This window comes from Hippocampus comes, unplaced genomic scaffold, assembly GCF_001891065.2.
Source record: "Hippocampus comes isolate QL1 unplaced genomic scaffold, H_comes_QL1_v1.1 scaffold40, whole genome shotgun sequence".
In the NCBI taxonomy this organism is placed as follows: domain Eukaryota; kingdom Metazoa; phylum Chordata; class Actinopteri; order Syngnathiformes; family Syngnathidae; genus Hippocampus; species Hippocampus comes.
The window spans coordinates 640978-665074 of NW_017842058.1; the positions used below are offsets into that span (position 1 = coordinate 640978).

The 24097-nt window shown below is 41.7% G+C and overlaps 1 protein-coding gene across 2 annotated transcripts in view; it reads left to right on the top strand.

The window, feature by feature from the left end:
* Positions 1 to 458: 458 nt before the first annotated feature.
* Positions 459 to 24097, top strand: part of gli1 (GLI family zinc finger 1) — a 95663-nt gene continuing 72024 nt past the window's right edge. For both annotated transcript variants that reach the window (XM_019861034.1, XM_019861035.1), the window contains exon 1: positions 459 to 805. The gene's annotated coding sequence lies outside the window, so the exon portion shown is untranslated. The remainder of the gene's footprint in view (positions 806 to 24097) is intronic.

Sequence of the window (24097 nt, forward strand, 5' to 3'; positions counted from 1 at the left end):
ACCCACACGCGCACGCACTCACTTAATTCCAGTCCGCGTTTTGCGGTTGATTCGAAGCAACGTGTGCAGCATCCACACATGCCGTAAACCACACACGCTGAATTTACAACGTTAGAAAATCCACCCAAAAAACATCCACCAGTCACATATTCAAATGACTTATGACAGAAAATGGCTACGTGCCTGATTGGATTTATACTCATGGAAAAAAAAAGTTTGATTGATTATTTTTTAAAGTAGTCCAAGTTATTTAGAAAGTTGTGTGTGGATTTCTACAAGCGCGCATTGGAACGTTTAGAAGAGAAAAGCAGAGAAGCAGCATCGTCTTGTATGTCTTTTTCTTTTCTTTTCTTTTTTTCTTTTTCCTCCAAGAAAAACAAAAAGTGAACTTCCTGTTTCGGGGTGGTCCGCAGACTGTGGAGGCATGGAAGGAGGGTGGGAGGGAAGGGGAGACAGAGAGAGAGAGAGAGAGAGAGAGAGAGAGAGAGAGAGAGAGAGAGAGAGAAGGGGGGTGCATTACGCATTACGCGTTTGGAGGGGCTGACCGAGGCAACTTGCGGGACTCCCTTGTTGCTGCCGAACATGGACCGCCGACTTTTTTGCTTCCCCTCGGGAAGTCCAACGAAGACGTTGGTCTAAAAGAAAGAACGAACGAAAAGAAGAAGGGAAAGTTTGAACAAAGAGGATACATCGCGCGTGCGTGGGAGAAACAATCCGGACTTCTCGCATCCGAGAACGCAAAGACAGCAAAAGTGGAACTTGGGAAGCTCTTGCAAGGATTTTGTGAAGTTTGATGCAGGCTGTGGTAAGTGAAGTGACTTTCCTTTTCTGCATCACTTCTTCATATGATGGAGTGCGTTCAATTGCTGCACTTTAGCGGGGGCTGGGGGGTCCATCAGTGTGAGTGTTTGTCTGTCTGTGTGTGTCCAACAGCTGTTCCTTGTAACCTGAAATACTTGAGGTGCCAATATCATTCCCAAATGTACCCCCTTCCCTCCCACTTTTTTTAACCCCCCCCCCCCTTTAAAAACATCACTCCTGCCTGCCCGAAGATGTGCAGAAGTTCTAGATTGAAGCCTAACCTGAATTGAAGTGTTTTTTTTAATCTAATCTGTGGACAGATTAGGACCCCCCCCCCCCCCCCCCCCCCCCCCCACACCCACAAAAGCGCAAACAACACTAATTTATTTACCGCAAAAGTGCTAAGCACACACGCACACGCCACGCACGCACATACGCGGTCTGGATAGTGTGTACACATGCAATCGAGATAACTCAATTGGTTTGTGTTCGAATAGCAAGAAAATGCATTCGAGGTGCACATTTCCAAAGTGGAGTCTATTTTAGTCCCCCGTAGTAAATATTGGGAATCCATTGACTCTGTCAAACGGTAGCCACCAAAAAAGATATTCTGAATTCTAATTGAATTGTTTTTGACCTGTCATACAAATGTAAAAAGCAAACAACAACAAAAAGAACAATGCTTAAATCTTTCACCCTTGGAATAGACTGTAACTGTCATACAAAAATGAATTCACCTGAAGATGTCATGTCACACACATCGTACACTAACAATTTGACTGCATTCATCCGTTCTTTATGTTAAAGAGTGAAAATATTCAATTACCCAGTCTTGAACCACTGGCGTGAGATGCCTGATCAAGGTTTTAAGCACAGCGTTTTCTACAACTTCAGAGTCCCTAAAAAAAAAAATCAAAGACCAAGAATTTTAATACCTTGACTGCCATACAAGTGTGAGAACAAGTTAATTGCTGTTTATGCTAAAACGCCAAAACAATAACGTACTCGGCCTTAACTTGAGTCACAAGTAATATGCCTGAGTGACATTTGAACATTATATACAACTTTAGAGTCTCCAAAAATCCAAAGAGGTTCGAACAATGAGAGTATCATGCAAATTTAGTGTCCTAAAAAAAAAAAAAAAAGAAAGTAAAAACACTTGACCATCTTGACTGTCATACAAGCGTAAGAACAAACCAACTGTTGTTCATGTTAAAACATCAAAACAAGACTTAACTTGAATGACATAACATGATGGAGGTAGGAACTACAAAGTCCCCAAAAAGTCAAATAAAATGCATGTTCTAATTCTTCACACCCATCCAATTTTAAAAACAAGTTGACTGCTGTTTACACTATAATGTCAAAACAATGATGTACTCGCCTAAATTTGAGTCCAAACTTTATATGGCTAATTGATGTTTGAAATTCAGATTTGCCAAAAAGCCAAAAAGACAAACAAAAACATTTTAAAATTTGGGTGCCATAAATGCAAAAAAGGAAATGAACCGCTGTTAGGAGGTAAAAACAAAACAAAACAATGAATGACTTTTTCTAACCTCGAGTGACAAACATAATATGCTTGACATTTTGGAACTGCTATTTTTTTTTTAAGTCAGAGTCCCCAAAAAGCCATCAAAAACATTTTATCGTTATTGTGTAAAAACAAGGCACAGTTTTTACTGAAATATCAAAATAAATAAAATACTCAATCTTAAATTGTCCAACAAAGACGTAGTACTCCTGATGCAGGTTTGAAGTACGACATTTTGTGCAACTTTGGAGCCCCAAAAAGCCAAAAAAAAACCATTTTCAACATTCCTAACAGCCATAAAAGTATACAAACAAAGTTAACCGCCATCACAATAAAATGCCACAACAATAAACTCACCCATAACTTTGAAGACACTGAGTTAAAGAATGTGCGCATAAAGACTCATTTCACATTCCTTTCTTTTGGTGCATTTGTCATTTCAGCTGTGTTGTATAAAGCAGCAATGACAGAGCCGTCCATTTCTGGTTCGATGGTTGTCACATATTTTTTGCTTCCCATTCTGTTTTGTGGTGGCATCACAAAAACATCCAACCGTCCATTTCCTAATCTGTTTTTCCCTTACGAGGGTCGCGGGCGTGCTTTAGCCTATCCCAGCTGACTTTGGTCAGTAGGTGGGGGACACCCTGAACCGGTTGCCAGCCAATTACAGGACACACATAGATGAACGCTCACAATCACACCAAAGGACAATTTTAGAGTGTTCAATCAACCTACCATGAATGCTTTTCGAATGTGAGAGGAAACCGAAGTACCCAGAGAAAATCCATGCAGGCATGGGGAGAACATGCAAACTCCACATCGGAAGGCTGGAGCCGGAATCGAACCCTGCACCTCTACACTGTGAGGCGGACTCGCTAACCAGTCGACTACCGTGCCTCGCATCATAAAAACAGCACAAAAAAAAAAAAAAAAAACTTGGAGAAGCGGTTCAGAATGGATATGTTGTGTGGCTTGAAAGGAAAAAAAAAATACCGCCGCACATGACGTCGGTTTTGTATGCATTGATGCATTATATGATCTGATGTGTGGACTCCCAGCGACTATGAAAGCCAGGATTGCGGAGGCTCCCCATACAATAATGTCACATGGTCTGACTTTTTACAAATCCACAAAACGATGCTGGCAGTCAACGAAAACACATGTAGCTACAGAAATAGGACGTGGGCGATAATCATGAGGAAAGTGTGGATCATTTCAAAGGCGAGGCACACTACCACTGGACCGGTGAGGCGCAGGCTGCCTGTATATTTTTACAAGGTCTTCTATTTTATCCACTGGTCGTGAATTCTGCATAAATATGGTCACGTAATGTTCTAAAACACAATAGACGTGTACCGTCCGTCTGTACTTGATCGCGAACACGGAAGTGGATTTCTTGCATGTGAGCTGTCTCGGCGGCAGCAGCTGCATATAACCCTTGCTGGCTCTGCATCTGTCCCTCTTCTCTCTCGCCCTCCGCAGGATGATTGTCATTGGCTGGTTTTAATTGTCGATCAACGTAAAATTCAAAAGGAGGAATGCGGTTGTTTTAACTGAGATTCACACGCAACACAAGCGTGGCAAGATCACGTGACTGATATCATCCTCATTTCAATGTCTTGAATGTTCATATCTGGATTTCGATACTATAAAGATGCCCTACATCAGTTGATAATTGGATTTGAAGTGAAATGAGCAAGATGTGCTTCAACTACAGACATTGAAGGTATTTATATCCAAAGCATGCAAACTGTGTAGGAATTGTAACAGTTTGTGGATATGCCTCCTGATTTTTAATGATGGGAACCTGCTTGCTGCATGCTAGCATCGCATATCCTCGAGTTAAGCAAAGTTCCCATTGTAATCAGTCATTTGGAATCAAACCGCTGAAGTCTACAAAGCAGGACGCACAATACTGCAATATGATTGGCTGTCGGGTCGCTGTACAATACGATGACTGCCTAGGCAGCAAAAATAGTCAGCAGCATCGTTTTGATTGACGTTGTAGGTAACAATTACGGAATATTTGAAGTTTACCTTTTGTCCTCTCGCTTCAAGGTCGAGGGGGCAGGTTTAGGGAACAGTATGGAGGGTGCACTAGTCCTTTGGCCAAATGTGAAAAGATCATGGGGGGGGGCTTTTTCTTGCCCCTCCCACCCCCTTAACACTCCCCCAGCTCTTTATCAAGTGCTTTAAGGCCAAAAGGCTCCTTAATGGGAACTTGTTTTAAACAAATAGAGCACACACAGGAAAGAGCCGTCTTCCTAATAGGAGAAAGAAGCCTCCACTCTGCTTTTATCAACCGCCGAGATAAGTTGCTTATCAGCATACAGAGCACTGATTGGAGGGCTCGCGTGTGCGTGGAAGGTAGAGGAGGTTATCACCGAGGGTGTGTTGATCACGGGACATGGGATGCAGACGGCCACAAGCGGTGTGTTTTTGTCCAGATTCCATTCTGGGCCAAAGCATGTGTCACGTGATGCCTGCAAACGTGCACCCCACACCGACATGATTCTTCCTACAACCTTGCAGAGAGGGAGAGAGAGACTAAGGAGGGGTAGGGAGAGAGAGAGAGAGAGAGTGAGAGAGAGTGAGACCACCCTCACTGGGATCACAGCCCCTCAATCAGGCCCTTTCACACCCCGTGAACCTGAAACAATTAGGCTTTAATAGCAGCTGTCTGTCCCTTCAAAGAAGTATGCCCGGACAGAAACGGGGAGGCGACGATGACGATGCTCGGGATGCTCCGCAAGCTCGCCTTTATTCCCGGCGTGCGGTTTTCTTAACTCGCTGTCATTGTGACAGAAAAGTTGGTTTTTGTCAGAGGTGGTTCTAAAAGATCCTGTAAACTCGATTCAAAGACTTTTTAAAATACGTTATATGGTGGAACGTTGGTTCAAGGTTTTTGACTAAATGAAACTGTACTTAAATTCAGCTGACAAAATAAGAAGTTAACAGAAATACACACAAAGGAAACACCGTGACAGGGCACGTCTGAGTTAGTATATCAACCGGAAATTGGCTGACACGTCCATGATGCAATGCGGCATGATGAGACGTTCACAAGACCTACGAGAAATCATTCAATAAAGTTACATGTGTGCATGAGATGCTTGATGTAGGCGCTGGATTCCAGAACTTAGTGGACAAATGAATTGTCCTTAAATTGTATCACACCGCATATATCCGGATATCAAATCATCTTTTCTTGAAGAGATATGATTAAATGGATTTCATTAAAAAAACTGGCCTATCCCTCTTACGTAGTAGCCCTTCCTGAATCGTTTATACTTCACAATTGGGATTGGGAAGTAGGATGGACACTTGGGAAAATTGGAAGTACACACCGTGTGACTTGACGCAAAGCAAGCTGTTGATTGTATGTCATTACAGTACATGTGCTGCTTTTATTCAAGCATGCGCCTCAAGCAATGTTTGAATGTGTGTGGGGGGGCCTGGTAACTGCTGGTGTGTGTGGTTGATATTACACATATATTTTAAAGCAGACTCCAGGTGCCACGTTCCTCAGACTTGCTTGGATCTGGCAGAGAAATATCCGTTAGCGGCATTTATTTTCTTCCCTCCCGCGTGATTGGATTTCTCCCTGCCTTGACTAAAGAGCAAAGTGCCGCACAAGAATTTAGTAGGAAATTCCACCCCCCAAAAATTCAGCACTCTGAACAAAAAAGTGAGTGGTGTTGTAACACGTGAGAGACCTGCTTGTAGCAAACATGTTACATTTAGACACACGATCACAATCTTCCAATATTTCAAAGCACTTGGGGTTTGTGGGTTAAAATTAGAGCATTACATTTTCCTCTTCAATCGCGACTGTACTACTGGTTTAAAGCCAAAGATTTAAGTTTCACATCATCAGTGAAGTGGGGTAACTCACTTGTTGTCATTTTGAGAGTTTTGTCTTTGCTGCTCAATGGCCGCCACTAAATGTTTAGTGCAAAAGTGGTCTAAATCCAAAATGGCTTTCAAATCTATCAGCAGTTATGATTGCTGATAAATAACATTCATTTCCATTATGAAGTAACCTGCAGATGCACTGGCACCCAAAATGAAAAAGAGTCTCATTTAGCGAAAGTACTATTTACTTTCTGAGTCTTCGAGCAATCTCTGAACCCCACTTTCTGAAGCGGGAATGAATCCTAACCCTAACAGGGCCATCTTGAAAATGGTAGTTGGCCCAGTATTGCAGTGATGACTCAAGAAAAGTACCGAGTGCATAAATGGACTGCTAAATGCCTTGATTTGAACTAAACCTTGATTTTGCCATGTAGTCATATGAAAGACATGCCTTTTAACTATTCATTTGACAAAAATAAAATTAGCCCAGTCTAATTCTCAGCGGCTGTTGTGTCAGGATGCAAATTTAACAGGGCTGCCACATTTTACCACACCAAAATACTAGCATAAGAAGGCGAACAGAGGATCGCTCACACCACCCGAGTCTCGCCATGGAACCTTGCCGACCAACAAGCGTGTTATCTGAGAGGAGATAACATCATTGACTTGGCAGCTTTCCTCGACATGCTGTGCCCTTCTTTTAATGTACACGCGGTGTACAGTATCACGTTAGCACTCCATGGCACAGACGTTGGGGATGTGTCTCACAGATGAAGATGTATGCTACAATTGTACAATTATGACAATTATACGACAAATTATCTTTTCCCATTGAAACAAATTGAAATATATGAATCCATTTCAGGCCCACCCTACAAAAGACAAAAAGTGAGGAAGAAAATAGCACTCCGAAGTCCTGTAGTTCATAAATACATAAAGTAATGGCATAATTACACTGAAATAAAACTAATAAAGCAATTTCTCTCACACTGAATTGCCATTGCGCTGTTCTTTCTGGTGTGCCCACCTTGACCACACGGAGACAGTATAAGTCAGACAGATACATATACACACACATTGAGGCATCTTATCTCCTTATCAGTACAACAATATTAGTTGTTCTTTGCAGAAGATAAAGAACATATGAGACTGAGTACTGTTATATTGTCTGTCTGCACATGTTGCTGCAACATATGTGTTCAATTCTGAGGAGGTTAAAGCACCACAATGTTCATGCTATTTAGCATTACCATTAAATCAGGCTCATCTATGTGGTTGTTTTAAATGTAATTCAAATATCATTTAATTTAAAATTCTCTGTTTTCTACTTAGTTTAACATTAAACTTTAACATTTTTATGTTTTTGTAGCCCCACATTTTAAAAATATTTATGCAATATTGTTAACTTTTTCCTCTTGTTTGGAAGACTCATTTTTTTTTGTACTTAACAAAATTACGTACTTTTTTTGCGTAGAAACTGGCAACGTTCCAATAATTAAATTTAAAAAAAATCTATATAGCTGAATTGGATTGTAATTAACTTTTTTTGCAAAAGGATGGATTTTCTAAAACAATTTGTCTTTTTTTTTTAACTTAAAATTTGTTTTTCACATATTTTTTTCCAGTCATTTTCACCGAGGCATAAATCTGACTGTCTCATCGTTCTGAGTTAATTTCTTCTTTTTTATTCATCTAATCATCAAGTGGTATGCCTGGCTGGCGCCATGTCAAGTAGATCCGATGCCATAACAGGAAGTCTTGGCACGTGTGACTTACAACCGCCGTCACCGATACACCCACACATCAGCCAGCCACAGGTCAAGCGTCCTGAGATTTACAACCGCGCCACGTTCAGACAGACGGCCATTCTGCAGACTTTTACCAGCCTCAAGGCTCCACGGGGAATGTCACGGACGAGCCTGGAGGATTCCATGGAAAACCTGACACCTTGACATGATGTGCCAGTGATTTAAGACGCTCTTCGGGGTTGATGGTCATGCCTCAGATTTCTGTTTTGACAGATTTCTGTTTTGACATGAATTAGGGTTTATTTTGGACTCAGGGAATGGCTTAAGTTATGTTTTTTGCAAGATTATATACAATTTGAAGAAATCTCAATGGAAGGGGAACTGCAGGAATGAGATGTGGATGTCCAAAACTGAAATTGGGCATGTATGTCTATTATAACAGGATGTACGAAGAATTCTCAAGGGTGGAGTTCCTACAATTTTCTTCAAGTTAAATTTAAGATTTTTTAAGACTAGAATTAAAAAACAAAAACAACAACGTAATATCTATTTCACAGTCATATTGGCAGAGAAAAACAAAATCCATGAATTTATGTTCATTCATTTCTCGAACGTGGAAATACAGAATATCTGCATAATAGGATACAGCATGATGAGTTGGGTACCCACGCGACACCACAGACAGAGACCAAGTAGAGATGTGAAAAAAAATATGTATATATATTTATATAGATATTATATATATTGTGACAATAATGATCTTAAAATGTGCTTCATAAGACTTAAGTCAGAAATTGTACGAGAAATTAAGCATGTAACTAGATGATGACGCTAAATTTGAATATTTGCCGAGTGGTTAATGTTACTAAAAATTTTAATTAAAAAGGAAAATTAGAGCATTAATTTCACTGTTTTTTAACAAGCTTCTTAGAGAAGCCCTCAAAATACATGAGTTTTTGTAGGAAGTTCTACGAAACAACAGTTAAAATAACACGCTTTCGTGTAAACTGGATGGCGACGACGATGCTAACGGCATGAACAGTGTGAGCAATATGCTTCTCAAAAATTCAGCTGGAATTTGGACAGAAAAAGAAAGGTATTTTAGAGGGTCGAAAGACAACCACCCAAAAGTTGCTTCCAGTTAGTAAAAAGAAATTACCCCCTCAGCAGAAGTTTTACCTATCTGCATGAAAATTGGTGGCCATGTGTTGTAACAGAATGCACAAAAAAGTCTGAAGATCCCATCTGTAAAATTGAACAGGAAGTCGACCATTTTTGGACAAAGTTCGGGATTTGGCGTGCTTTCAAGGCTTGTAGTCCTTTTTGGGGACTATCCCAAATGAGTCACAATCGGCAGCAGGTACCTCAGACAGATTGGTAACTACAAGCTTTTTTGCTGACATCATCAAGGTTTTTGAGGATTTTAGGGCTTTGCCGTGAAAGTGTGGGCGTGAAGGCCCATCTTCTTTGTCGACAAAATCTTTTTTTTTTTTGAGTAAAAAGAAATACTATGATTGGCACAGGATGACACAAAACTTTCCATTTGTATTAAGCGTGGTATGTTTTGGAAAGGGAAGAAGCATTTGACAGTGAGAGTGAGATGCATGTTGTTTTAAATGTGCAGCCGCTCCAGTGTACGCCCATGGGCTGCTGCCACTGCTTCTTCTTGGGTGGGCTGCAGGGAGGGAGGAGAGGAGGGAGGGAAGCTTGACGCAGGAGCCAAAAAGCAAGGGGAAAGTTGCCGACTGCTGGCCTGGCTTCTCGAGGAGCTCGGCTGCTTTTTTTTTTTTTTCTTCCCCTTGCTGGAACACATTTCCAAGTCAAGCGTTCCTGGCCCCGGCCAGCCGCGCCTGCCTGCCGTACACTTGGCTTTGCTTTCTGACGCTTGTTGATCAAACATGTTTTTCCGGTGTTGTATTACCCTACTATCTCTCCCTTTCCCACCTCGTTATATCTTTCACAGTTAGTGTTTAACTGCTTGGATTTGTACTAAAAAAAAAAAAAAAAAAAAAACAACAGATCAGAACTGCCGGGATCAGACAGGACATCATCCTCTCTTTTTTTTTTTTTTTTTGAACCCTCATCTAGATTTGATGACATGAAAGAACAGCAAATAGCAACGACAGTCGGAGATAGACTAAACTTAATGATGTCAGGAACATTGGACCGTGAGTGTGCAGTATTATTAACCTTACATGGCATCTTATTTATTTATTTATTTGTTTATTTATTAATTTATTTATTTATTTTGCTGAAATAAAACAGAAAAATAAATACTGGGTTGCCTCGGAAATACTGTAAATATGTAAAATAAATAAAAAATGTATTAAATCAAAATAAATACATGAATAGTAAATAACGCTATTGAGGATATAAGTGGATTAGAAAATGGAGGGATGCATGAATTTTTCCATGTACCGCCTGCAATGTGTTTGTTTACCCTTGTTGGGAAACACCAATAAATACGGTTAAATGGCTAGCGAGCAAGAAGCTAATGTAGCATTTCTATCAGGCCAAACCAATGGAAACTAAACAAGGGAGTAGAAACCTTCTAAAATAAAACTAGTAATAGTTCCAAGAATTGCTCATTCATCTACTTGACGGACACATAAAACTGTACTTGTCCATGAGTGAGAACCACATGGTAGCGAACCAGTCAACGGTTAGTTCCCAAGAAGCTAATATAGCAGTCTACATCTTTACACAATGCTCGTCTAACAGCTCAGGTGGACTCAAGTGCAGAGCAATGGTCGAAGCATATCAAATTAAAAGCTGAAAAAAGACCTAAACCAAACAACTTCTGCTCGGTCATTCCAACGACGAACATATACAACTCTACCATTTGTTCACAAGTGACAAGCAGTCAACCAATCAGCGGCTAGCTGGGGAGAGGCTAATGTTCAAGTCCACAAATTCGGACTCAAACAGCACAAACAGTTGGACTCAAATACATGTAACCAGTTACAGCTACATCTAAATCAAACTCATTTGTTCACAAAAAGTTGGTCAACTCCAATATAATTGTGCTTGAAAAACACAACCTTGAAACTTACCAAAACAAAAGTTGAGATGTTGTTAACTCATGAACACCTTCTACTTGTTCATCCGCACAACTGACACACAAACTTTTACTTTTTATTACGGATGACAGCTAAGCAGTCGGCAAATAGCTCGTGAGAAGCTAACGAAGCAGTTTGTTTTTTCAGGGCTCTTAATCGTCAAATAGCACAAACAGACGGAACAGAGGAAGTCTCAATTGAAGTTTTGTGTTCACAAAAAAAAAATTGCTAGACCCCACCTAGGAGCCCTATCAAGCTAACGGGAATGCTTCTTCATCTTCTTTGTGTGATTGGCGAGGAGTCAAGAAAATATTCAAATTCAAGTCCTCGGTTCACAAAAGGTTGGTCAGTACTTCTGCTACAACCCCCTCCCCCCTTCACCCCTCCATACAAATCAGCACCTATGACATAGTTAGTCAGTTCACCAACTTGTTATCAAGCAACCTAAAAGGCTCTTGAACTCGTTTTGGTGATTATTCGTTGTAAATTTCAAATTCTGATGTTCTCAAACACTCTATTTCCATAAAAGTTACACGGCACACCAGCGTTTCCTCCTCCTCAGAGTCTGCCATCTTGTGCGTCTGGCTGCTAATTGACTCTGAAAGTATTACGATTATTGGGAAGCTTGTAAATCACGCGGCCTTTATTTACAAGAGAAGGAATAAAAAGGCCGAAGTGGGCCGAGCACCGGTGCTGACCCCACTGTAAGTGATCGCGGCAAATGAATGCGGGTGTTTTGCATTGGAGTGAGAAAGGGGCCGGGGGTCGGGGGTGGGCTTTGGGGGACATCTGGTCCCGTTTACAGAAAACTGCAGACCACTCCCCGATTACATAATTGTGCCTATTAATTACACTGAGGAGGGGCCTCATTTCCTGTTTGCCAAAGATGCCAGTAAAGAAGTCGTCTTCATTTGATTACATGTGATTAAACATAAAACATGGCCCTCTATGGTTTAAAAACACACACACACATTATTTTTAGCTACACGCTGCCTTGGTGCTGCCATATTGAATGTGGCAAAGTGTCAGAATTGTGGCCTCATTCTGGTCTAGCTTGCAGACTTTTCTGATGTTATCTATAACCTGTACAACTAAAAAAAAATATATGTAAATCTTATCAAGTGGGGAAGTAAAAATAAACAGGCAGGACAATGTGGTTGCACAAGTGTGCACACCCTCTTACAAATGGAGATCTGACTGTGTTTGGATCAGAATTCAAACTCATGTTAAATGGGAGTCAGCACACACCTGCCACTGATGTAGTTCAGGTAGTAGGCTTTTCCTTACATATTGTTAATCATATCTCACAGCTCAAGTTATTGTTCATCAAGTAAGCTTCATTTGAAATGATTTTGACTGATTTGGAACTCATTTTTTATTCCTCCAAAGCCTGGCATTTGAACAGGACTGTGCAGACTCGTTTTATCCACTATTTCTTATCCTCATGTACATAGTTACATATGTTGGTTTTGGTGCCTATCTGTTCGCCAAATATATTAGTGTGTATGTTTATGGGTAAAAATGAAGCATTAACTTGGTGCAGTTGGTCACTTTTATGAAGTTCAGTCAACTGACTTACATTAGTTTAGATCCGACACATGCAATATGGTGGACGGGCTGATGTATCGCAGTAACCAACTCAAGGTTTCGGTCTAGTTATATTTGATGTAAATGGCAAATCACAGCGGCCTCTTTTTAACCGATCGTGGCGTTGTTGCTGGCCACACACAAAGCTTCCCCGCGGGTCGTTTCTGCAGGAATACTGCGTACGTGTTGTGACTGGATGGACGCAGGTGTGACGGCCGCGGTGGGTTTCATACCGCCGCCGCTACCGCGCCACTGAGGAGAGCTAGTGTGCTTATGGAATGTAAGGGTTAGCGGTGTGGGGGGGGGTTAAACCAAACCTGGAATGGCCCTCAGAGGAGAGCATACCTCTGCCAAGTCCCCTAAGATAGGAATTTTCTTTCAGAGGTATCCTCCTCCCTCATGTATGTAAATTGATTTCTAATGAAATCGTTCAAAACTGCCCATCATGTGACCAAAGGAAACCCATGATAGGCGCATGAAGTTGGTTTGTGTGATAAATATTGATTGTGAACATCAAAGTATTACATTTTGCATAATCTTGCTCCCCACCCTGATATGATGAAACTTGCTGGTGTCACTAATACGGGAACCTCAAAGTATTAAATTGAAAAAAATAAACATTTACTCCTGGACCAAAACTGAATGGCTTCTTTTGGCGAGGTCACTGCCTTCAACGATTTGTATTTTGTTTGTTTTTTTAACTTCTGTTATCTTATGGCATACACAATCATACTTCCTAAGACTATAAAACTTCCTTGGTGTCCCTGATGATAGTTCAATGTTAACTAACGTGAAAACCAGTTCCAACAGTCCCCACCACGGCTTCTTCTTTAGCTCATTTGCCTTTTTAAAGTTTTATAGAATACGTTTTGGTAGGTTTCATGCTCACGAAGTTTACAAATCTAAAACTTTGTGAAAAATCTCAAAATTGACAAAAATTGTACTTTATACTTTCAGCGAATTTGAATTGCTTCTTCCTTGATCCATCCCTCAATTCCTCCATAAAGTTTAGAGGCAACTGATAAAGTAGCTTCTGTGTAATCCTGCTTCATTAACATGATAAGAAGAAAGTACCCCGGTGTCGCTCATAAACTCACAACGATCACAAAAGTGTCAAACAAAGTCTGGATTTATTTTATGGTCTCTTCGTTGGCCCATGCCGCAAGGTTTTGAGGAAATTGATGATTTCGTTTTTGCGCAGTCCAGCTCACTAACATAATAAAAGAAAACTTCCTTGGTGTCACGAACAATATTGTAATCTTAAAAAAGTGAGAACAAATTCAGCATCTTAACTGAAATTTAATTACCATTAATGCCTCAGCGTTCAACAAAGGGCTTGCAGAGAGTTGCTGTTGCGTAATCCTGCCCTTTAACATGAGACAAAATGTCTTTAGTGTCCCGAATAATATTGCAAAATTGAGGATCTGCATTTTTGCTGAGATTTAATCACCTTTAACCCTCTCTTTCACCCTGTAAAATGATAACATGATAAGCTGTCCACTGTAGTAACCGCTGTCCCTGAATGGGTTAATGCGCCAGCCTGAAAGATTTTGAAGGAAGTAGCTTTAGCGCAATCCTGTTCACTAACATTATCGATAAAACATAACTTCATTGGTGTCGCTAATAATTTCATGTTATTAGAAGGGAAAATCCAAATTCTGGATTTCAGAATTTTTTTTTTATGGCATCTTACTCGGCTCATGTAGTTCCCCCTCTGCAAAATCCGAAACAAGAGCATAATCGGAATATCACTTTTTTTTTTTTTGTGTAGCTAACGTGATGGAAACATGATCAATGTCTAGTAGCGATTCTGAGGTCGGTTCCATGCCGTGACGCGACCTTCCCCTGCACTCGGCGTGAAACAAATGTTGGGATGACAATGCGGCCATCACAGCTGTTGTTGTTTCAGCTCCTCCTGCTGTACTTTTTGCTCCTCTCACTGTATTCCTCCCGGGGGTGTTGGAACGTGATGGGGTTGCGCTACAGAGCTCAGGAGCTCACTCTGCGGTGCACCTGCTACAAGCACAGGTTTGACGAATGTAAATGGTACTGCTGGTGGTTTACACAAGTGGAAGCCCCTGTGAGAGGCCTTGTCTTCACTTCAGGAATTTCTGATAGCAGCATGATCAGCTGAATGCACTATTATTTCTGTAATTTCTGCTACTGCGACAACTACTAATGCTACTACTTCCACTTCAATTACTTCTGTTTCAACTACTACTACTACTACTACTACTACTACAGCAAATATCACAACATCGACCGAAAGGGGTCGCGCTACATATACGGTTACCACTGCTATCCAGAATGTGTTCACAGTACAATAAAATAGTTAGCGCACCTAATTTTACTTCTGCTACTACTCGTACCGCCACAATGGCTGACAGTGATAAAGAGAGAGGTGCAGTTTTGCACTTACTACTTGTGTGTGTGTGTGTGTGTGTGTGTGTGTGTGTGTGTGTGTGTGTGTGTGTCTCATAACAACAAGTATGCGTGGACCACCATTGTCCTCCAAGCTGATGACGGTGCAGCAGGTTCGCCCTTTATGGGACTTTTCCCGACCACTGATGATTCCGCCAGCAGCCTGACCCCCTTGTCCACCACCATTACATTTCTGTTCTTCCTATTCAGCAAGCGACATGGCAGTTGCTCTGCTGTGGCACATTTATTGCCCCTTATTAGGCAGCACCTGTAGTCCATTAAGAGGCCCGGAATAGAGGTTGTGTGTGTGGCTTTGTATTCTTGCCGGGGTGAGAGAAACGCTTCTTTTGGCATGTTCGGTTGGTGGGAGAACAACCCCTGAATGTTCAAAGCTGACTGGAGGAACTTTTTGAAAGCAGCTTTTTTGTTGGGGGTTGCCCTCTGGATGAAAATGGGGTGAGTTTGTGTCACTATTGGACAGTTGTGCTGAGTGTTCGGAGTCTACGGATCAATGACATTGGCTGAATTCAGGTGATCGCGTCAGGGGAAAAGACGAAAAGCTCTTATGGCTTTTGCAAGAAATTAATGTTGAGTTCTTTTACATTTAGTATAAAATAAGAAGAAATCCAATGTTAAGATAAAGAACATTCAGAGCTCTTGAACTGCGAACGTTAGCCCATAAATTGACACTGTAGACCTTACCTTTTTCTCTTGCCGTGTCCTCGGACGTTCGAGGGTGTGACAAATTAAAAATTTCATCCAACTCGGATCAGATGGGTGTGACATCACCGGAATTGGCGTTTCTCTGACAGTTACAGATTTAAACCATGCGGGAACGCCAGTTGATACAATTTAAAAGACAATGTTATGAAGTCTATTCATATGAAATCATACCTGATGTCCTTTTGACAGGATTTTAGGAGAAAATCCAGCCCCTAATATATATGTATACGGCTGCATTAAATGCTCGTTTTAATTATCTATTTATCTATGCTGCAAATTGCGCATGTTGGTCCATGTATTCTCGGTCGCGGTGAGAGCACTCGTTATAGTGAGTTGGTGTCCTACATTGTCATTGTCAAGGTTATTCTGTTACTTTGTCAGCCACTTCGCAGTTGTTAGCTGTAAATCATGACGGAGGATTCCATCCATGCAATCATATAGCTTGAATGTTTTCGGACAGGATTACATCCATGTTCATGTATAATACTTTGAATCAAATGTTTTCATAAACAACAGCCAGAGTTGCTCATTGATTATCACACCTATCTTTTTTTGCAAATCCGGTTGAAAAAACAGAGGTCTTCAAAGTGCTTGTAACAAAGAATGCTCGTCGACACCGGCGTGAAATTCACTCGCGTTGCGAAAACAAAACTGTATTGTTCCAATTTTCAGGTCCGTTTACTATTCTTTTCTTTTTGGCCACTCAAACAACCGTTTGCCTGAATGTAAACAGTGCATCGCCACACAGCGCCGAGGCATTTCACCGAAAAACTCGATAAGAATGGCAAAGAGCAGTTAACGGGACAATCAACAATGCAGTACAATGGCTGACTGCCACTCTGCATTCTGTAAATGACGTCACTTGCCGGATATTGCCGAAGAAAAGCACTTTCGTTGTTCAGCGCGTTGCTATGGGCCTAACGATGAATCTAGGTGGGTTACCACCATAAAAACAAAACAAAACAAAAAAAAAACCCCTAATGAAACAATGCTAGAAATCGTTTAGGTCTGAGTTTTACTCAAAAGATGATTGGCCAACTTTACGTAACAGTTGACCTTTAAAGGATTGTAAAACTGCAACTATCGATGGTAATCATGAGCATGCCAGTAGGATTTTCAATTTTCTGTTTGTATTAAGCTACTGGTGGTCGTTCTGAAGGCAACGTAGGTTCGCTGTTTTAAATATACGATTTTTAATTCTCTCTTTTATGTTTCGTTTGATTGTAAAATTCAACATTGAACAATTTGGAGCCTCTTTTTGGATGAAGTAGTATCTACGAGTCTATTGTAGAAATCCATCCATCCATTTTCAACACCGCTTATCCTGAACAGGATGGCGGGGGTTGCGGGAGCCTATCCCAGCTGACTCCGGGCGAAAGGCGGATCACCCCCTGAACTGATCGCCAGTCAGTCGTAGGGCTATTGTGGGAATCTTTTATATGGGAAAAGGATAACCACTGTCACCGATGCGCTTTTTAGAGGTTTGTTAAATGCCAAGAATACAGAAAAACATGATTGACTATTTGCCAAATTGCTACTCATCGGGAAGTGAGTTGAATCGATCTTACTGCCACCACATGGCACTCGTTTCTCAAGTTTGCGCACACAAGTCAAAGCAAAAAAAAAAAAAAAATGGCCAAATGACTCGTACGGCTTGTATCTCATAAAACACGTAAGTCGGATCACAGGCTGTTCTTTTCAACAGCAAGGCTACAAGGTAACTGACAAGTTGACGAGATTCCTTTTCTGGCAGTCAGTGGCGAGTCAATCAATCCTTAACAGTCTCAAGAGCCCTCGCTGCCCCTCCCCCCCAGCCCACCATCGCTCGCCTTGTGTGTCCTGGCTCACACTCGGGCTTCCTGTGGGATGGAGACAGAGGCCTCGGGGGCAACGGGATGCTCTGTTTGCAAGCAGCTCGCTCGCATGCCGCAGCATGTCGGAGACATTTGGCGGTGAAGAGCCCGCTACGTTTGTGCTCCTGTGACGTATTGTGTCTTTGTGAAGGGGGGAGAGTTTCAGATGATAAATTTGCGGGACTTCGCTGAGGTTTTTTTAAGTAGACGCTAAAGTATTTACCATCTCCTATTGCGCTGGAAAATAAACAATCGAAACTCACTCATTCCTAATCGTCTCTGCTCAGTCGCTGCGACAGACAAGAAAGTCTCTCATTAGCGTGTCGTCGAATGTGCTCGCCTTCGAAGTGGCTTGACTTAAGCGTCCTGCTGGTCGGCCATTGGGGCGGACTGTTGATGTGTCTGTGGTGTGTGGCTTACCGCGAGTCATTGCCTGGAGGGCCCTTCTTGTCACACACACACACACACACACACACACACACACACACACACACACACACACACACACACACACACACGAGAAAGCCCATAAAACCTTCTTGTTAATCCATGTGAGTTTATACATATCTTAAAATACTGTCACAAGATAAATAGCAAGATACGTAATATTGCTGCTTATATTTAGTTTGGATTATTTAGTAACATCCGCCTCTCAGTTCTGAGATTGTGGCTTCGAGTCCAAACTCTCTACCATGCTTGCATGGGTTTTCTTCAGGTGCTCCATTTTATTCCTACAGTCCAAAAATAGGCATGTTACACGCTTGAAACTGCTGGGTTAAAAGTAACCCAAATTTGGGAAAATAGCTAACCCAGCATTGGGTCCAAAAAGACAGAGGCAATGATGTGTTATTTATACCCAGCGCATTGAATTGAGAAGTTGACCCTGCATGTTGGGTCGAGATTTTAATCCTTTTTCCTTTTTTTTTGTCTACAAGTGTCCTGTGTTTGTCTGGCGACCCATCCTCTCTCCCAAAGTCAACTGGGATAGGCCCCAGCTCATCCACAACCCGAGTGAGGAGAAGCGGGAAAGAAATGGCTGTGTACTTCATGAAACTGAGTAAAATGTGCTGCATTGAACAAATCTGGCAGAATGAGACACACAAAAACAAAATCAAGTGGCGTTTCCTCACTACAAAAATACTCAAGTAAAAATGATTGTGCTTTAAAAATACTCTGACAAGTACACTTGATCCAAAGAGTTACTAAAGTAACAGAGTAAACGAAGCACATTGCCACCTACCTCTTGCCTAAAATCAGCTGGAATAGGCTCCAGCTCAGAGCAGTATAGAAATTGGATGGATTTAAACAAAAGCAACGCTTAACCACAGAAAAAAAACTAATAAATTAAAGACCATAAATTGGTATTTCCAAACTTAATCCAACCCTGGGCACTTGAAGTATAAGTAAACACGCGCAGGCCTCACAAATCCAAACCGCAGGACATCTCCCGGTAAACAAACGTCTTGTTTTAACCTCTGTGAAGTGGTGTTTATTTTTTCTTTTTCTTTTTTTTTTTTTACAACAAGTATGCGTGGACCACCATTGTCCTCCAAGCTGATGACGGTGCAGCAGGTTCGCCCTTTATGGGACTTTTCCCGACCACTGATGATTCCGCCAGCAGCCTGACCCCCTTGTCCACCACCATTACATTTCTGTTCTTCCTATTCAGCAAGCGACATGGCAGTTGCTCTGCTGTGGCACATTTATTGCCCCTTATTAGGCAGCACCTGTAGTCCATTAAGAGGCCCGGAATAGAGGTTGTGTGTGTGGCTTTGTATTCTTGCCGGGGTGAGAGAAACGCTTCTTTTGGCATGTTCGGTTGGTGGGAGAACAACCCCTGAATGTTCAAAGCTGACTGGAGGAACTTTTTGAAAGCAGCTTTTTTGTTGGGGGTTGCCCTCTGGATGAAAATGGGGTGAGTTTGTGTCACTATTGGACAGTTGTGCTGAGTGTTCGGAGTCTACGGATCAATGACATTGGCTGAATTCAGGTGATCGCGTCAGGGGAAAAGACGAAAAGCTCTTATGGCTTTTGCAAGAAATTAATGTTGAGTTCTTTTACATTTAGTATAAAATAAGAAGAAATCCAATGTTAAGATAAAGAACATTCAGAGCTCTTGAACTGCGAACGTTAGCCCATAAATTGACACTGTAGACCTTACCTTTTTCTCTTGCCGTGTCCTCGGACGTTCGAGGGTGTGACAAATTAAAAATTTCATCCAACTCGGATCAGATGGGTGTGACATCACCGGAATTGGCGTTTCTCTGACAGTTACAGATTTAAACCATGCGGGAACGCCAGTTGATACAATTTAAAAGACAATGTTATGAAGTCTATTCATATGAAATCATACCTGATGTCCTTTTGACAGGATTTTAGGAGAAAATCCAGCCCCTAATATATATGTATACGGCTGCATTAAATGCTCGTTTTAATTATCTATTTATCTATGCTGCAAATTGCGCATGTTGGTCCATGTATTCTCGGTCGCGGTGAGAGCACTCGTTATAGTGAGTTGGTGTCCTACATTGTCATTGTCAAGGTTATTCTGTTACTTTGTCAGCCACTTCGCAGTTGTTAGCTGTAAATCATGACGGAGGATTCCATCCATGCAATCATATAGCTTGAATGTTTTCGGACAGGATTACATCCATGTTCATGTATAATACTTTGAATCAAATGTTTTCATAAACAACAGCCAGAGTTGCTCATTGATTATCACACCTATCTTTTTTTGCAAATCCGGTTGAAAAAACAGAGGTCTTCAAAGTGCTTGTAACAAAGAATGCTCGTCGACACCGGCGTGAAATTCACTCGCGTTGCGAAAACAAAACTGTATTGTTCCAATTTTCAGGTCCGTTTACTATTCTTTTCTTTTTGGCCACTCAAACAACCGTTTGCCTGAATGTAAACAGTGCATCGCCACACAGCGCCGAGGCATTTCACCGAAAAACTCGATAAGAATGGCAAAGAGCAGTTAACGGGACAATCAACAATGCAGTACAATGGCTGACTGCCACTCTGCATTCTGTAAATGACGTCACTTGCCGGATATTGCCGAAGAAAAGCACTTTCGTTGTTCAGCGCGTTGCTATGGGCCTAACGATGAATCTAGGTGGGTTACCACCATAAAAACAAAACAAAACAAAAAAAAAACCCCTAATGAAACAATGCTAGAAATCGTTTAGGTCTGAGTTTTACTCAAAAGATGATTGGCCAACTTTACGTAACAGTTGACCTTTAAAGGATTGTAAAACTGCAACTATCGATGGTAATCATGAGCATGCCAGTAGGATTTTCAATTTTCTGTTTGTATTAAGCTACTGGTGGTCGTTCTGAAGGCAACGTAGGTTCGCTGTTTTAAATATACGATTTTTAATTCTCTCTTTTATGTTTCGTTTGATTGTAAAATTCAACATTGAACAATTTGGAGCCTCTTTTTGGATGAAGTAGTATCTACGAGTCTATTGTAGAAATCCATCCATCCATTTTCAACACCGCTTATCCTGAACAGGATGGCGGGGGTTGCGGGAGCCTATCCCAGCTGACTCCGGGCGAAAGGCGGATCACCCCCTGAACTGATCGCCAGTCAGTCGTAGGGCTATTGTGGGAATCTTTTATATGGGAAAAGGATAACCACTGTCACCGATGCGCTTTTTAGAGGTTTGTTAAATGCCAAGAATACAGAAAAACATGATTGACTATTTGCCAAATTGCTACTCATCGGGAAGTGAGTTGAATCGATCTTACTGCCACCACATGGCACTCGTTTCTCAAGTTTGCGCACACAAGTCAAAGCAAAAAAAAAAAAAAAATGGCCAAATGACTCGTACGGCTTGTATCTCATAAAACACGTAAGTCGGATCACAGGCTGTTCTTTTCAACAGCAAGGCTACAAGGTAACTGACAAGTTGACGAGATTCCTTTTCTGGCAGTCAGTGGCGAGTCAATCAATCCTTAACAGTCTCAAGAGCCCTCGCTGCCCCTCCCCCCCAGCCCACCATCGCTCGCCTTGTGTGTCCTGGCTCACACTCGGGCTTCCTGTGGGATGGAGACAGAGGCCTCGGGGGCAACGGGATGCTCTGTTTGCAAGCAGCTCGCTCGCATGCCGCAGCATGTCGGAGACATTTGGCGGTGAAGAGCCCGCTACGTTTGTGCTCCTGTGACGTATTGTGTCTTTGTGAAGGGGGGAGAGTTTCAGATGATAAATTTGCGGGACTTCGCTGAGGTTTTTTTAAGTAGACGCTAAAGTATTTACCATCTCCTATTGCGCTGGAAAATAAACAATCGAAACTCACTCATTCCTAATCGTCTCTGCTCAGTCGCTGCGACAGACAAGAAAGTCTCTCATTAGCGTGTCGTCGAATGTGCTCGCCTTCGAAGTGGCTTGACTTAAGCGTCCTGCTGGTCGGCCATTGGGGCGGACTGTTGATGTGTCTGTGGTGTGTGGCTTACCGCGAGTCATTGCCTGGAGGGCCCTTCTTGTCACACACACACACACACACACACACACACACACACACACACACACACACACACACACACACACACACGAGAACTTGAAGTATAAGTAAACACGCGCAGGCCTCACAAATCCAAACCGCAGGACATCTCCCGGTAAACAAACGTCTTGTTTTAACCTCTGTGAAGTGGTGTTTATTTTTTCTTTTTCTTTTTTTTTTTTTGTGAGCTGAGGGGTAAGTGAAATTAACGGCGAGCATATAATTCATTGGCCTTTACGTGCCCACTCCTCTCAGCAAACACAGTGGAGAGGACGGGTTCTCAACTTGGAGTGTTAGCACCAGAGCTCTTCTGCTAACTGACCCGGGGCTCTGAAGAGCGCCACAAAACAGGCACCCACACTGGCTTTTGTGTGCACGAGGGTCTTTACATAACCCACATAACCAAGCGCATTGTCTAGCAACCAGCCGGCTGCTGAAGGGCCTTGTAAACGGGGGGAAGGGGGAGCCCGCTAGAGCCCGGAGCCCAGAGGCTAGTGGTGCTAAAGCTAAATCGTGAGAACTACCAGATAGATTTATCTGATTTAATCCAATATGTTTGGTTTATCTTTGCCAGAGGCGGCAAAAGTACAGTAATCAAATTGTGTACTTAAGTTTTTCTGTTTAAAAAAACAAACAAAAAAAAAAAGGACTGGTAACATAGAAGAACTGAACACTCACCAGCTTTTTAAACATATGTCGGTAATAAAATGTAAGGAAATTTGTATTTGATTGATTTTCAATTTGTAACCAAATTTTGATTAATAAAAAAAATCATGAATTTGAAACAAATAAGGCAGAGGATAGAGTACGCTCATTGATTATCACACCTATCTTTTTTTGCAAATCCGGTTGAAAAAACAGAGGTCTTCAAAGTGCTTGTAACAAAGAATGCTCGTCGACACCGGCATCACAGAACACAAAATGCGAAGCAAAGTTTTTTTGCAGTGAACAACTCAAGGAATGAAGGTAAACAGTAGTACAAGGAACAAACTCGCGTTGCGAAAACAAAACTGTATTGTTCCAATTTTCAGGTCCGTTTACTATTCTTTTCTTTTTGGCCACTCAAACAACCGTTTGCCTGAATGTAAACAGTGCATCGCCACACAGCGCCGAGGCATTTCACCGAAAAACTCGATAAGAATGGCAAAGAGCAGTTAACGGGACAATCAACAATGCAGTACAATGGCTGACTGCCACTCTGCATTCTGTAAATGACGTCACTTGCCGGATATTGCCGAAGAAAAGCACTTTCGTTGTTCAGCGCGTTGCTATGGGCCTAACGATGAATCTAGGTGGGTTACCACCATAAAAACAAAACAAAACAAAAAAAAAAACCCTAATGAAACAATGCTAGAAATCGTTTAGGTCTGAGTGTTACTCAAAAGATGATTGGCCAACTTTACGTAACAGTTGACCTTTAAAGGATTGTAAAACTGCAACTATCGATGGTAATCATGAGCATGCCAGTAGGATTTTCAATTTTCTGTTTGTATTAAGCTACTGGTGGTCGTTCTGAAGGCAACGTAGGTTCGCTGTTTTAAATATACGATTTTTAATTCTCTCTTTTATGTTTCGTTTGATTGTAAAATTCAACATTGAACAAGGAGTCTATTGTAGAAGTCCATCCATCCATTTTCAACCCCGCTTATCCTGAACAGGATGGCGGGGGTTGCGGGAGCCTATCCCAGCTGACTCCGGGCGAAAGGCGGATCACCCCCTGAACTGATCGCCAGTCAGTCGTAGGGCTATTGTGGGAATCTTTTATATGGGAAAAGGATAACCACTGTCACCGATGCGCTTTTTAGAGGTTTGTTAAATGCCAAGAATACAGAAAAACATGATTGACTATTTGCCAAATTGCTACTCATCGGGAAGTGAGTTGAATCGATCTTACTGCCACCACATGGCACTCGTTTCTCAAGTTTGCGCACACAAGTCAAAGCAAAAAAAAAAAAAAAAGGCCAAATGACTCGTACGGCTTGTATCTACAAAAACCACAACGTCGGATGCAAGG